General features: G+C 42.1%; 1 protein-coding gene and 1 non-coding gene across 4 annotated transcripts in view; both read right to left on the reverse strand.

The window, feature by feature from the left end:
* CTNND2 (catenin delta 2) overlaps positions 1 to 16241 on the reverse strand; it is a 437245-nt gene that overhangs the window by 82733 nt on the left and 338271 nt on the right. The window lies entirely within an intron of this gene.
* LOC132518877 (U6 spliceosomal RNA) lies at positions 1104 to 1210 on the reverse strand. The gene has a single exon (XR_009540002.1). It is a non-coding gene; the product is annotated as a U6 spliceosomal RNA (small nuclear RNA).

Genomic DNA, 16241 nt, shown 5'->3' on the forward strand with positions numbered 1-16241 from the left:
CGTGGTCTTTGGCTCTGGAGAAAGAAAACCCTACCATGAAGAGCAAGGCTGGATAGACTGAACTGCTACTGGCCTACACTTGAGATTGTTGGGGATGATGAGGTGTGACGGGATCACAGTGGGGCACGCTACCGCCACCTGGCCAGACAGGGCTCATGGTGGGCCATCTGTGTCCGCTGAAGACAGGGGAGGTCCGCCTGCACCACCGAGTTGGGTTTGATCTGGCTACCTGGCTGCAGAAAGAAGTCATCTCCCAAGGCCATAGCACCCGTGGTACTGTGGGCTCTCAGGTACACCAGCTCCTGCGGACTGAGTCCGGTGCTGGGACCCTGGGCCACCAGGGTGGTGTCTCCCACCACTGGGCCTTTACTCGGTACATGCTGGAATCAAACTTAGGTGTTTGAGCAACAGATTCTTTTTCTGAGGATAAGTCCTTCACATCTCAATACTATCAGTGAATCACCTTTTGAGAATCTAAATAAATGCCATCGTTGTATCACAGCACCTAGCATGATGCCTTGAATAAGGTAATGTTCACTGAATGAGTTAACTTAGATCGTTACTAAAGAAATACTGACAAATGAGATGTAGAACTAATCCATTTAAATGAATCTGGGAAAAATTTAGTTTTATTCCTGTATTTGTGTGTTAGAGAACCTGACATAGTTCGTATAACATTTCAAAATAATGATGTTTCCTCTTCAAGTTGCTTATGTATTTTTTTCAAACTCCCTGATTGTTTCATTTATTTTTATTGTTTTACACTTTCTTTTAATTAAGACTCACATATTGCATTTCGTCATTTTGTCTCTTAAATTTCTCTTTTTTCTAAGTTTTTTTAAAATTGAAGTACAGTTGATTCACAACATTGTGTTAGCTTCAGGTGTATAGCAAAGTGATTCAGTTATACATATACATAGTCTTCTTTTTTCATTTCTTTTCCATTATAAGTTATTACAAGATATTGAACATAGTTCCCTGTGATAGACGGTAAATCCTCATTGTTTATCTATCTTATATATGGTAGTGTGCATCTGCTAATCCCATACTCCCAATTTATGCCCCCCCCACTTTCCCTTTGGTAATCATAAGTTTTTTTCTATAAAAATAAGCAATGCTTCATGAATTCGTGTGTAATCCTTGCACAGGGGCCATGCTAATCTTCTCTGTATCCTTTCCATTTTAGTAGATGCGCTGCTGAAGTGAGCACTGCTTATGTATTTTAAATTCATGGGCTCCTTGAACAATCTTAGTGGCACCTGAGTCTTTTAAGGATGCTAATACCCTTTGTAAATAATAATTTAGAGTTCAGTGAGAAGTGGCCCCGTAATTGTAAAAAGGGCAGTATGCATTCATAAGAGGAAATGGCTGGCCTTGTGAGGGAGCAAACACAGTACAGTGAACATGATCTCCATCCTGACTGGTATCAGAATTGCCTGTGAAGCTTTGGAGACACAGAGGTGCTCAGGCCCCACGCCAGAGGCTTGGATTTAGGAGGTCTAGGGTCAAGTCAGCACACGTGTCGTTCCGAATATTTCCAAAGGTGATTCCACGTTGAGCCTTTTTCATTTACTCGCTGTGTGTGGAGTCCCTGCTTGTGCTGTATTGCCGTGACACAGGTCTATCTATATACCTGTAACTACCCTTTAACCGGCATTATAGACAACCATATGCCTCCGCCAACACCTGAACTCCAACTCGTGCCTCTGAGTATAGGGCAGCTGTCCCAGGACGCTATCAAGACCAGAAAATGGCCTCATTCATGGAGCAGCTAGGAAGCCAGAGGAAACAGTAAGCTTACAGGAAGAATGTTGATCGTTTAATGGCGTGGGTTGTGTGGACCATCAGTACTACAGAGCTGGGTCTCCACTTTGAGCAAACAAATGTACAAATTCTGTTGCAAATTTGAAAGCAGAACCACCACAATTTTCCATTTCACGAGTCACATAAATCTCTAAAAATGGCTTGGGACAAAAATCACATTGCTGACAAACACTCTGGTGGCATTCAAACATCCAGTTATATATAAGGTTAGGAAAATCATTCACCCACAGTCAATTAAAATTCAAACGAATGAAAAAAAGTATTCAATTTATAAGAAAAAGTATCACATAACTCTCTGTTTCCAATATCTATATTCATATCTGTATCTCTATCTGTCTATCTATCTATAGAATTGTCATTTAGTAGAGCCTTACTTAGAACTGCAAAAGAAGGAGGAAGCAAAATATTTTTTTTCCTACAAAACAAAACAAGCTTGACTACAAGGTGTCTCTAATGGTCCTCTATCAATTAGATTTTTATCTCCGGGAAGCAGTTCCCTCACTGCAGGCTATTCTCACTTCTAAATGTTTGACAAAGTCACCTGCCAAGACTTGCACACAGGTGAAAAATGGAAAATAACTTCACTACCAGACCATTTGTATGAGTGGGTCAAGGGGAGGTAGCCACCCTGCTGTGTTTATAAATGTACTAGCAAAGAAGCATTTCCATTCAAATAACTTGGCATTTCACATATACACCCCTAAAACAATTTCTGCCACATGGAAAACTGAACAAGATAGAATGACTAGGTACGCTGTCCTGTTCTCAGGGATTCATCGATTCCCAGAAGCACTATAATAAGGGATGACGACACACACACACAAATTACTTGACAGAAGAAAATTGCAGTAGTAAAATGTGACTATGCAGAATAATGAGCCTTAGGAAATCAAAGTAAAACAAATAATACCCAAGAAGAGAGTCTAGACCAGTGCATGGAAATCCACACTGCTCATCAATCTCAACTGATTGACCCTCTCCCCACCCTACTGCTATATTTTTTCCTGGGTTGGATCAACAGGCATGATGCCTCAACTACAGTGTATGAATAAGCTCTGCTTACTGTACTTAAACAAGACAAACTTAAAAGTGCTCCACAATGTGATCCACAGATAATTCTAAAATTATTTGTGTGCATGTGGTCTTATATTTTTCAGTAGCACTCACAAAAGAAACATTATCTCTTGCCTGCTTTACTGAAAGGGAAAGAAAAAGAATACAATTATGTAAGAAACCTATCTTTAGTTAATGAGCCAGAAATGCTTGTCTACCTGTGGCTAGGCATTTTATTTTTAGATTAGGTTTCCTATAGCTGTTTCTGTATTTAGAGAATTAAAATAATTGGACCATGACTTTAAATATCTTTTTCGTTTTCCCACTGATGATACACCTATGACTATATCAGTCCTAAGCATCAAAGCCATTTTTCCCCATTTTCTACTGGACATCTCTCCTGTCATATCTAATACACATTTCAAACTTTCAGCCCCAAACCAAACTCCTGATTCTATTAGGCTGTGTCCTCTCCTTCCTTTTCCTATTTATAGTGTTTTGCATTCCATCCATCAGCAAGTCCTGCTGGCTCCACCTTCAAAATACTTTTCCCAACCCCTCTGCTACAGCTCTGGACCATGATAACATGATCTTCCCAGACTCCTGAAATCAAGCCCTCAATGACCTTTTTGCTTTCCTACAGTCTAGTCTCTGATCAGCAACCAGAGAGGACTTCAAGGACTGTAAATCCCATCACTCTCTCCCAGCCAAAGTCTTCAGATTCCTTCTCTAGGCTTAAAGACTTCTCTCACTCACCATCACCATCTCCAACTGTTCCTGCCTCATTTGCCAGTTGCAAAACATTGACCTTCTCACCATTTTAGGCACATGCCAAGCTCCATCCTGCAGCAGGGATTTTGCTTCACTGCTCCTTCTGCCCAGAGAGCTCTTTCTCCAGATGGCTTATCATGTGGTTCTTGCCCATCCCTCAGAATTTGCTTGGGTGTCACCTGGTAGAAGCCTCTCCTGACCACCCATTCAACACTTTCCTCTGCTTGTTATGCCCTAATCCCTTAAACTACAATATTTTGTTCACATCCAAAGCAGAAAGTGAATATTTTTTGCTTCCTTTTGAAACTCTTTCCATCATTGGACCATACATTCCAGGAGGCAGAAACTTTGATGCTCTACTGGGATCAGCACATAATTGGCACTCAATAAATATTGGTCAAATGAATGAATGAGGAGATAATTTCACATTTTTGAAGTCAGCAGACAAGGACAGAATCGCACTAACCCCTTGAAATATCCAGCTGTTTCTTAGTATAATATCTTGGCAACCGTATTAAACCATCACATCAGACATTGACGGTAATTAGTCCCCAGGAAGTTTCAAATACTCTACCCATTGTCTCAATAATGACACTTCATATGTAGATAAGAAATTATGATTGAGCATAAAATTCATACTGTAGTCTATTAGCTTCACATGTAATCCTTAAATCCTGCCTGGTGTTTCTCACCACGCAGTTGGCTGCTTTTCTCCACGTGGTAAAGCTCCCCCACCTGAGCAGCTCAAAAATGGCGCATGTGGAAACAGCTTGTGAAAATACAGCTAACCCATCAGAGAAGCACATTCTCCTAACATCAACCCCTGGTCATGTGGGAGCAACGGGAAGGTCATATCCGGAGTCCTTCAGGGTCAGGCTACCCTGGGGCTGTGGTCTCCAAACTGCACCCTGTGTGCCCGGGGACTTCGTGAAGACTCTCTGAGGGAACACAGGGCCTTGGGGTTTTCAGGGATCCCGTTTTCAGATCCTTGGCTTTCCTATGCACTCTTCCAACAAAACTGATCTGCTTGAAAACCCTCCCATGTGCATGTTCACAGCCTTCCTTACCTGACTGTACAGAACCTAGTCTAGTCCCTCCCTGCTCCTGAGTGGCAAATGTGCTCTAAGTCCAAACCAAGGTGTTTTTCTGCACAGTGTTAGTGTCTGGGGTGAGAAGGAAACAACTCTAATGACGGGCAGTTCATCCATTTTTTTTTTTTTCCCAAAGAGGTAGTTTCCAATTCTTTACCTTCTCCAGAATGAAGGAGAACTTCCTCAGGTTGCCATTGGCTAGGTAACTAAAACTAACTTCTGGTGATGGATCTCAATGAGATTTTGAAATAAAATCCAAAAGAAGTTGAAAGAATCAAGTGATATTGCTATAAAGATCTTTGATTCCCTCCACCTTATCTGAGTGATGTTTCTCAGTATTTAAATCTATAAACATACATACACAATGAGAACAGAATGACACTGAATCCTGTTCATTCAAGCAAGAAGTAAAACTCATTTTTGACTATCTGAATTGATTGGGATAAAAGGGGTCATCCACCTAAGGGATACATTTCAAATACAATTTTACTTCTTATATCTAAAAATTTTAATCAAGATATATGACATATATGTTGCTGTTTTGCTCGTGTCCTACTAAGAACTACGGTAATAACAATACATAAGAGAAACTTAAAGCCAATACTACAAGAAATATTAAATTTTTTTAAAAATTTGTATATCTTTTGTTTGCAGAAAGAATGTTGAATAAGAGACTTTTAAGCATTTAGTAAAATTCTTGGGGAATGTCAAATGGTCACATGCTCAAGAAGCAACAGAAATTATATATAATTTCCAACATTAATGAAGAACTTCCTTACATATTATTTAAAAGGATGATGGTGGATATTAAACCACTATGATATTCAGATCAGGTATACTTAAAAGAGGGATGTGTCAGATTTATCTTTGAAATGCCACACAGGAAACTACATCTTTGGCAACAGTTTATATTTAAAAATGTGATTCTGTGCAGCTAAAGAAACCATCAAGGAAATGAAAAGGCAGCCTATGGAATGGAAGAGGATATTTGCAAATCATATATCTGATAAGGAGTTAATATCTAAAATATATAAAGAACTCAGAGAAATCAATATAAAAAAACTCAGTCTGATTAAACGTGATCTGAATAGACATTTTTCCAAAGAAGACACCCAAATAGTTGGACTCACTGATTTGTCTGTCTAGTTAGTTCTAGGCAGTTGCCATTTGTTTATTCTGCATCCAGCTTATGCCAGGCCCTCAGCTTCCTTCCAGCGGCCCCGAACAGGAGAGGGTGTTTGCAGATGAAGCACGGGGGCTAGGCTGTAGTTGTTACTGTCACTGGTATTGTCTCTTGTCTGTAGTTCTGGTTTTCCTCCACTTCCCCAGCACTGCTCTCCAAGGATCACTCTCATTCCAAACCCCCAAATCCTCTGCTCCATTCTTGCCCAGAGCCCACCAGCCCAGATGGCTGGGGGTGACCCAGGGAGCCAGCTGGGAAGATAAAAAGCAGGGTGGCTATATGTGCTGCTTTAAGCTAATGTGGGAAGAAGACGAAGCCTGACTTAGTCAGTCTGTCCCTTCACATTTGCACCTAATTACCGTGGATGCAGTCATGTTTACACGTAGGAGATCACTTACCCATTTAAGATGGGCTTTGTGGCAAACTGTACTTAACTACTGAATGCTCGGCATTCATTGTCTGTTGCTCACAGATCATTACTATCCAATTGAGTAGCACAGTCACTTGCTTACCATTTAAAACATTGATCCAGGGAGGTGTTCTACTTTGTAATTCAGACGTTTTTAGCTAGTTCTAGTCCTTTGCCTAGTGGAAAATAGGTAACTGAACAATCCTCTATTTTCCCCTATAGTGATGCTTCAGAAACAATACGCTTTACCTTCTTTCAACAAATAGCCTTGTCAATATTCATCACCTACCCTACATCTTTTTGTCCACTAGCTCTTCTCCCCCAGCCTGGGCCAGTAGTGAAAACTGGTGAGAATGGAATACAATTCCAGTATTGCTCCTGGGGGTAAGTGAGGTGTCACAGAAGAAGGTGACACTTAACACTAGGGTATACAGGATCAGGTCAACTGAGGGATGTTCAATGAAGCCAATGGAATTATTCCTTGGGTCTCCCCATTGTCTGATTTTCCTTAGTTCGGCAGATTAGCATCCAGCCAAGAAAGCAAGGTCAAAGGTTTGATCCTCAAGGGAAGCCATTAGCTTCTTCCATAGCTGATGCAGCCTCCCCCATACCAAACCCCAGAGATACCAGATTCAAAAGCAACTTAAAGCACGCACTGCCTAGCATCACCTATGCACATCAAAGAAAACACATTTTAATAAATCATCCAGGCAGGGGTATAAGGTCACAGCAAAGAAGAGTATATTTGGGAAGTGATAAGTAGCTTTAACTCAAGAAAAGCAGCTCACAGAAAGGTAACGCTAATACCCTCGTGTTTTGGAAGGATGCTTGCGAGGCAGGGTTATAACTCAAAGTATTAATTTGTATATTTTCTGGTTATTTTTCTCCTTCTTTACTTGCTCATTGGTACCCCGCGGGCATTTTTAGCTTGGGCACTGGCAGGCTTCCCAAGTGGTGGGGAACTCAGACACCCTGAGTCGGGAAGGACGGCACCAAGGGGACACCCTGCTTCCATCAGAAAAACTGAGACAGTCCCTGTAGCCTTCTCGGCCCTGAACTCTATTGTCAGCCTTACCCTTGAATTTGATGTTTCCAAAAAGCTCTTTACAATCATCCTCTTGATTCAATTAGTCTTTAACCATAAGGGGCTTAATTAAGTGGAAAGGTAAAGTTAGAATCCTTTGCCAAACTGAAGAGACTCATGACATCTTCACCTAAGTGTGTGTTATGAAAGATTATTCTACAACAGGGAGCTGATGCCCACTTGATATTCCTACTATGTGTAAATACATTTGCAAGAATTCATGCTTTGTTTTGACTCTAGCTATCAGTACCTTTAGTGGCAATGTTAACTGAAATCAGCTATTTCAAAGCCATCATCCATTACATACAATAACGTAAAGAGGAAGTCTGAATCAGAATAATTTCTGGAGAAAATTTCTGTGTCTGTTGCAATCAAAGAAATGGCATGTCTCAGAGAAAAATGCTCAGAGGATAATGACTTCAGGTTTAGACTGCAGTCATTATAAAACATTTCAAAATTGGGAGAAGACAGTTTTCCAGGAGATTAGCAGGCTGTTTTTATTTACGATGGGTCTTACAGAGATTTAAAGCAGTAGTTCTCAACCTTGGCTAGATATTACAACCTCCAGGGAGCTGAAAAATAAGTGCTAATAACTCACTGTCTCTGGGGATGGGCTCCGGTGATGCCAATACACAACTGAGATCAAGAATCATGGTCTGAAAAAGTGTTATTCAACTGCTTTTGTTTACATAATAAAAATAAGGCTTGGAGCTCTATTTTTAGGGATGTAGTAGTGGTGGTGGTGTGTTCAAGGTGAGGAAGGAGGGTGAGGGTAGGTATGTAGGTCTCATTTGTCAACGATGATATGCTATAGGTTATCACTGCAAACCAATTTTGAATAATTAGGAAAATCAACATATAATATTGGTAATTTGGTTGATAAAACTGCAATATTATGACTTCAACCTACTGTGCATTCAAATAAAACCTAAAAATTATCTGCCAGATGCTGGAACAGCCCTGTTCTGGGGGTTCCAGCAGCAAACAAGGAAGCTACTCCCCCTGCTCCCCTGGAGTTCATATTCTAGCAGAACGATGCAACACCTCCCTGTGGCTGTCATCACATTCATATGATGCTAGGCATTGCCAGGACTTTCAAAAGAAGCATAAAAAGAGAAAACACAGAAAGATGCTTTTCTTGTTCCTAAAGAGCTACTGGCTTGGCCGAGGAGACGATACTGCTGCATCCATTAGCATTATGCACTCATATGGGTCTTGTGCACAATACTCCTTATGTGCTAAATTTGGGAAAATACATTGATAAACATGAAAGAGTTCAAATAGAGCACAAAATTAAAGAAAGAGTTCTCAGGGACGCTCTGTAAAAGGGGTGGAACTAGAATTTGTCTTGGAGGATGGGTAAGGAGTAGATAGAAAGGAGGTGGTGAAAGAGCAACTGTGGGGAGTGGGGGATAGAATAGCTCAAGTGGAAAGAGAAGGGTAAGAGCAGGGACAGTGGGGAGAAAGCCCAACTGGAAGGACAGTTGTGAACTTAGGAACAGTAAGTATTGAGGTTGGGACTTCCCTGGTGGCACAGTGGTTAAGAATCCACCCACCAATGCAGGGGACATGGGTTTGAGCCCTGGTCGGGGAAGATCCCACATGCCGCGGAGCGACTAAGCCCGTGTTCCACAACTACTGAGCCTGCGCTCTAGAGCCCGTGAGTCACAACTACTGAGCCCATGTGCCACAACTACTGAAGCCCGCGCACTTAGAGCCCATGCTCTGCAACAAGAGAAGCCACCGCAGGGAGAAGCCTGCACACCGCAACGAAGAGTAGCCCCCGCTCGCCGCAACTAGAGAAAGCCCACGTGCAGCAATGAAGACCCAACGCAGCCAAAAATAAATAAACAAATTTATAAAAAATAAAAATAAAAAGTAAGTATTGAGGTTGGATAGAGAGAGTGAGAGTAAAATTATTTAAAGTCTGAAAATGTAGGTAGTGCAGGGATCTAAACATCTCCTCTGACTCAGAAAGTAATGACTGGGCTGTGATGCACAGAGGCATCTCCAGAATCTGTATGTGCTCAGCTTCTAAGCCCAACTGTAGGTTAAATACTGACCATGCTCTTGAAACATTTGAATCAGTGGTAAAAACTGAATTTAACTAAAGCCCAGATACAGCTAAAATACATGTTTGATTAACTCAGCCCTCCACCTTAGCAGACTGATAGAAGAAATGGGGTATTTTGTTGGAGGTATGTATTATCGACTTCAGTCAATTCTAATATTTTAACACACAATGTCTAGTGTAAACAAGAAATCACAAGACATGTAACAAAGCAGGAAAATGAAGAGAAAGGATAGTCAATACAGGCAAATCCACAAATAACCCAGATACTAGAATAAGCAGACAAGGACTTGATCCGTGATATAAATGTTAAATAGCAAGTGGAGAAATGGACAACATGCATGATTAAAAAAAGAACAAATTCAGTAGAGAAATGGAAACTATAAGAAAGAACCAAATGGGAATTCTAGAACTGGAAAATACAATGTCAGAAATAATGAATTTATGTGATGGGGTTTACAGAAGATTGACCCAGGACAGAGCCCTGAAGCAGAGTGGAGGAGAAAAAGCCAAAGGAAAAGAAAGAGGAAGGAAGAAAACTAGGAAAGTTTTCTCTTAGGAACGAAGATGTATGAATATTTCAAATGCTTCTCAGAGGTTGGAGCAAGATCAGAAGAGAGACATGCCCATACTAGGAAGCATGGAGACTCTTGCAGCGGCCTTAATACAAACTCTTTTACTGAAAAATAAAATCAGGTGGCAGAGTTCACTTTGTATCATGCATATCATGGAAACACCGAATATTCCTTTATTGGAGGATTTTACGAAGGTCAGGGTGGCAGCAGTGATTTGGGGGTGGGAGCTCAGAAAGGGTGAGAGGGACAAAGTGACCCAGGTAGGATGCCATGGGCGTGCCCTGGACTTGCTATACTGCAGGCTGAAATTGGAAGGTGAAATACACATGAAGAGTAAGGAATTCAAGCAACGCCCCAAAGAAGTGTCAACAAGATATCCTGATGGATTTACTGTCTAAGGATAAAGAAAAGAAGGAAAAAACCCAAAGTGTCTATCTATTTCTGTCACTGGAAAAATAGGGGCAAATAAAAAACTAGGGTTTGGGTTAGTATCTGAGGAGTAAAGGGGAGGATGACCTGAAAGTTCAACCTTTTGAGTTTCAGGTAGAGTGAAAGAGCGCAGGTGTCTCGTATTGGGCCGTGGAGGTGGGAGGCCTGTCTTGGGTAGAACTTCTAAATTGTTTCCTCAGCATGGCACACATAGAAAATGCTAATACCTGTACTGTGTCCTGGGGTCAGAGCTGTGCCCTGCTGGGGGCTACAGATCCAGGCGCTTGCTCCCCAGACCTTCCTGAGGGCTGAGGGCATCAATGTTGCAGCACATCTGTGACCCATTCGTGGTACACAGTGTGGGGAACTCTGGTCTAAGGAAGCAAGTTGAGGCCTTGTTTCCTGCAGTAGCCCCAGTGGTCCCTCCATAACTATTTGCTGGTGAGTGAGGCCTGTGGCTCTTCTCTCACACACACCCTCTATTCTCACTTTTTAAGAGTAACAAGGCTGCTAAATAGACATTTTTCCAAAGAAGACATACAGATGCCCAACAGGCACATGAAAAGATGCTCAACATCACTAATTATTAGAGAAATGCAAATCAAAACTACGAGGTATCCCCTCACACCAGTCAGGATGGCTATTATCAAAAACTCTACAAATAATAAATGCTGGAGAGGGAGCAGAGAAAAGGGAACCCTCCTATACTGTTGGTGGGAATGTAAACTGGTGCAGCCACTATGGAAAACGGTATGGAGGGTCCTCCAAAAACTGAAAATAGAGCTACCATGACCCTGCAATCCCACTCCTAGTGGGCATATACCTCCCAAAAGATGAAAACTCTAATTTGAAAAGACACATGCACCCCAATGTTCATAATGGCACTATTTACAATAGCCAGGACACGGAAGCAACCTAAGTGTCCATAGACAGATAAATGGATAAATAAGATGTGGTACATATATACAATGGAATATTACTCAGCCATAAAAAAGAATGAAATAACACCATTTGCAGCAACATGGATGGAACTAGAGATGATCATACTAAGTGAAGTCAATCAGAGAAAGACAAATATTATATGATATCACCATATGTGGAGTCTAAAAAATAATAGAAATAAATTTATTTCCAAAACAGAAACAGACTCACAGACATAGAAAAAAAGTTACGGTTACCAAAGGGGAACGTGGGGGAGGGATAAATCAGTAGTATGGGATTAATTCATACACACTACTATATATAAAATAGATAAACAACAAGGTCCCACTGTATAGCACAGGGAACTATATTCAATATCTTATAATAACCTATAATGGAAAAGCATCTGAAAAAATATATATAACTGAATCACTTTGCTGTACACCTGAAACTAATGCAATATTGTAAATTAACTGTACTTCAATTAAAAAGATAGATAAGTACCCCTCTCCCCCCACCAAAAAAAGAAAAGAAAAAGAGTAACAAGGTCACTTATACGGGACCTGACTCTCACACAAACACTAGTCGGTATTAGTCCGAGGAGTTAATATTCAGTTAAAAAGTTTAACATCACTTTCCATTTCATACCTATGACATTCCTCTCTGATGAGTAAATTAAAGTGTTCAAGCCTGCAAGTGAGGACCATGGGAATTTCTTATCCTTTGATCTACCTTGCACATTGAATACCCTCTAATGTTGATGCTGGAATATTAGTAACTCCTAATGAAAAGCAACACGTTGTATATTACCATACACCTGCACCATTCTGGTTTGTACTCTCTCGAGTTCAACTGCCTACATTAAATAGTAAGGATGATAAAATCTGGGATTCAAAGGATATTACGTGCTTTAGGAAACAAGCCGCTTGTCTTTTATCATTCCACTCCAAAGCCAGTATTTTACCTGACATTGTTCAAAGATGTTATCATACACAAAACTGAATAGGGAATTCCATTTTAAATTTGAAAAAACAGGTTTGCTCAGAGACAGTACATTTTCATGAGCTTTCTTGGTTATAAGAGAAGAAATCTCTAAATTTCAACTAAGTGTCTTGAAAGAACTTTTGGGACATTTTGAGGAGGAGCTGTTGGGAACTGCCTGATTCTTTGCCTCTCTTCTCCTCTTTGACCTCAGTCTGGCAGGATGAACAGATGGGCTTTCTCTTCTCAAAGCATCTCAGCGAGCTTGCTTCTTCTCAAGGAGCAAAATCTGCTTTTGTGCCATCTCACAGACCGGCATCCTAGCTCCCGGCCTCAGCTGCCCAGATGCTAGGGGAGCTGCCCTGCCAATCTTCCATCACCTCCTGGGTCCCCGGCCTCTTCTGGGGCTTGCTGTGTCCTTCATCCTGGGATGGCTGCCTCACCTCTCTACAGTGTCTGCCTTCCCTTCGTCTTACTGCCTCATGTGTCCTCCAGGTCAGATCCACTGGACCACTCAATTGACGGCACCAGCCTGTACACGTTTTTTTTTTTTTTTTAGCGGAACCCCCAATTACATCTACCCTTGCCTGCTCTGCAATTCCTCAAGATCCAGCATAATAAATACAATCAAGCATAAGGCAGAATGGCTAAAAAAGTATTCATTTTAAAACTTTTAAACTACTTTCTAATCCATTATTTTTAGTATTAGAAAGTAAAAAATAACAATTAATTTCCACATGATTAAATGTTTTCCCCCCCTTTTGGCAAGAGGAAGAACTAGCAGTTAACATGGAGAAGGAATATAACTTAAAAACATTATTGTGGGGCTTCCCTGGTGGCGCAGTGGTTGAGGGTCTGCCTGCCGGTGCAGGGGACGCGGGTTCGTGCCCCGGTCCGGGAAGATCCCACATGCCGCGGAGCGGCTGGGCCCATGAGCCATGGCCGCTGGGCCTGCGCGTCCGGAGCCTGTGCACCGCAACGGGAGAGGCCACAACAGGGAGAGGCCCCCGCGTACCGCAAAAACAAACAAACAAACAAAAAAACATTATTCTGCTAAAATCCTCTTTTTTATTTTCGATTCTCAAGAGTGGGGGTATTTTGGAGAGCCATTTCATTTCTTATGCATTCTCTTCTCTAAAGCTTTTCTTCTGAAACTGTTTGACCAGGCATTAAAATAAATACCGAAATGGTCCAAATAAAGTTAGGTGTTTTTCTCCCTTTTTTCTTACAGTGGAGGCTCTGAAATCTGCATCAACTGGAAATTTCAGTTGACTCAGTTTTGCCTTTTCCCCACATCGAGTATTTCCAAGGGTCCAATCATTAAGTCTTGTTTAATAAAATCATTATTGGCCCTTCAATTTATTTACAACTTCCCCTTCCAAGGAATTCTTATCTGCCAGACCCAGCCGCCAAAATTCCCCAACAGGTGTCTGAAGTTCATTAACAAAGAACCCATGTCTTTGCTGGAAAGGAGGGCAGCATTCATGAGATTAGGTTCTCGGGTTTGGGAGATGAGAGCTCTAACACAGGCACCTAATCTGAAGATACCAAGTTCTGGCCAAAGCACACAGCTCTCTGGCTGCCTAGAATTTGGCTCGTGAAATCAAGTTATTAACGCGAGTCAGCAAAGAATGTTCTGAAAAATCACCTTGTCTGGGAAACCGGGCTTCTTTTTAAAATACTAATTGAAATTACATGTGTTTTAATTAAAACAACATCTGCCAGGGTCTGAAGAAACATGTTTTGAAATGCAGAGAAGGTATGTCTCTAAAAATGTCCTCAAACCTACTTAATAAAGTAAAGCTCAGACATTCCCAGGAATAAAAATATTACTTTGCCTCCCAGGTTGCACTGAGGTTTCCAGAACCTCAAGTCTTTCCCTGGGCACAGGTGGGATTCCCTAGGGTCAGGAACACAGATAAAGAAAGTGCCCATGTGTGATGAGTGCCCTGTGAAAAGTCTGCCCTCCAGAATGGGGTGCCCACATCCCAGCGGGTTCTGCTACACGGAAGCCACTGGCATGAGATGAGAAGGTAATAAAACACACACACGTGTGTATTTTAACTGATGGTAGTGCCATACATTTTAAGAGCCCTAGGAGACACTGTGATGCAGTGATATTCTGAATACTCAGAGGATGATTACCAGGAGGTCATTTCATTCCTAGGCCAAAGAATGGAGACAAACGTTGAGAAATGATCTCCTGAGTAACGTCTGGAATGCTGCTTCATGGAGACTGAGACACGGGCTTAGGTGTCCGTTTATTCCCCGAGAGAACATGCTCTCATGATTCGAGAACTGGGTAAAATAGACCCCAAAGTCTGGATGAAGATCAGGGCTGCCAGGTGTAGAATTCCATGGATACACATCTCAAAATTTCAGCTGTGAGATGACTAAACAAAAGAGAATGTTTACAAAGCTACACACATTTAGGAGAGTGTGGATACAGTGAAGGTTCCCCCTGTTTTCCCCCTCCAGTTCTGCAAAGGAAAACACATTTCTCACCAAGTAAAGATCTGGCAGGGGCTGTCAGGGGAGGGGTGGTTAACATTCCATCAACGTTACCTTCTCCTTTATTCCGTCTTTATTTTCACTTAAATATAGAACGTTTTTATGTAATCCTTTAAATAAAAGCAACCACTGTCTGTAAAGAATCATTACAGTGGTCAGCTAAACTCTTTTATTTGAATATTTAAAATAGATTGTGGCAAGAAAAAAGGCTAGGAAGGGAATGTCCCTTGTGTCAGCCCCACTGCCCCCTCCTCCCCAGAATGAATGAAAGGGACGATCTGAAAACCATGAGACAAGTAGCAATGGGCTTGTTGCTTAAATCATAATTAACTCCCGGGCAAGAAACTGCCCTTCTTTTGTTCATGATTTCATGAGTGTGGAAAAGTGTGAGACATGCACTGCTAGGTGCCCCTGGAGATGTGGGGCTCCTTCTCTTCTGTCTCTTTTGGGGGACAGCTGTGCTTAGGAGCCAGCAGGCTCCCCTGGGAAACGGCCCTCCCTGATGCCAGAGTGTCTGGATTCTGTCTGGTGCTGTCTGGTGCTTTGAGGCTGGATTGGGTTGAGAGGGTGTTGCCTGAATAGAAGAAGCCCAGAGAGTTGACAACGTGAAAAGAAGGTCAGCCCAATGCGAAGAATGGATCATATCATATGAATGTATGGAGGCAGCATTCTACAATTCCAAACGTGGTGACCTGGCCTCCAGATGATAACAGAGTGCAGGGAAAGGGTCACACAGGGTAGAGAGGACATGGCTAAAGGACTGAGATGAGCTGGGGAAGGAAGGGCCAGGTTCACAAAGCAGTGGAAGGTCCTTCTCTTGAGTCCGGGGAGGGGAGTGAGGCAGCCGGGAGGATGCTTCCAGCGCCCCAGCCCTGGCTTGCCTGCCGGAAAATGTGGCATGTAGCCACCACCCAGGGAAGTGAAGGGAGGGTGCCCTGTGAGCTCTGCCAATGCCACCCGCAGGGGTGCAGTGGCTCTGCCAATCTCTGATAGCTATCTGGGCATACGCAGAGAGTGTTACTAATTCCTGCCCAATCCCAAACCTCTTCCAAAGTGGCAGCAGAATGAGTTTGACTAGAGTCCAGGATTTCAGGCAGCAACCGAGCTGTCTTTCTTTTCTCTCTTCACTGGATGCTGTGGAAAGAGGCTGAAATAGACCTCCCCTCTACCCCTCCTTCTCTCTTTGTGGGATTCCCCAAACCTCCTCTAGATCTGTTCTCCAGAATAAAAAACCCATGTTATTCTCCCATCAGAGAATTGGTTCAGCAAATATGTACTGAGCATAGCAAAGGGCTAGGCATGGTAGGACATACAAATAAATATGGAACCTGATTCCTG

The sequence above is a fragment of the Lagenorhynchus albirostris genome, chromosome 3 (genome assembly GCF_949774975.1).
Source record: "Lagenorhynchus albirostris chromosome 3, mLagAlb1.1, whole genome shotgun sequence".
NCBI classification, from domain to species: Eukaryota; Metazoa; Chordata; class Mammalia; order Artiodactyla; family Delphinidae; genus Lagenorhynchus; species Lagenorhynchus albirostris.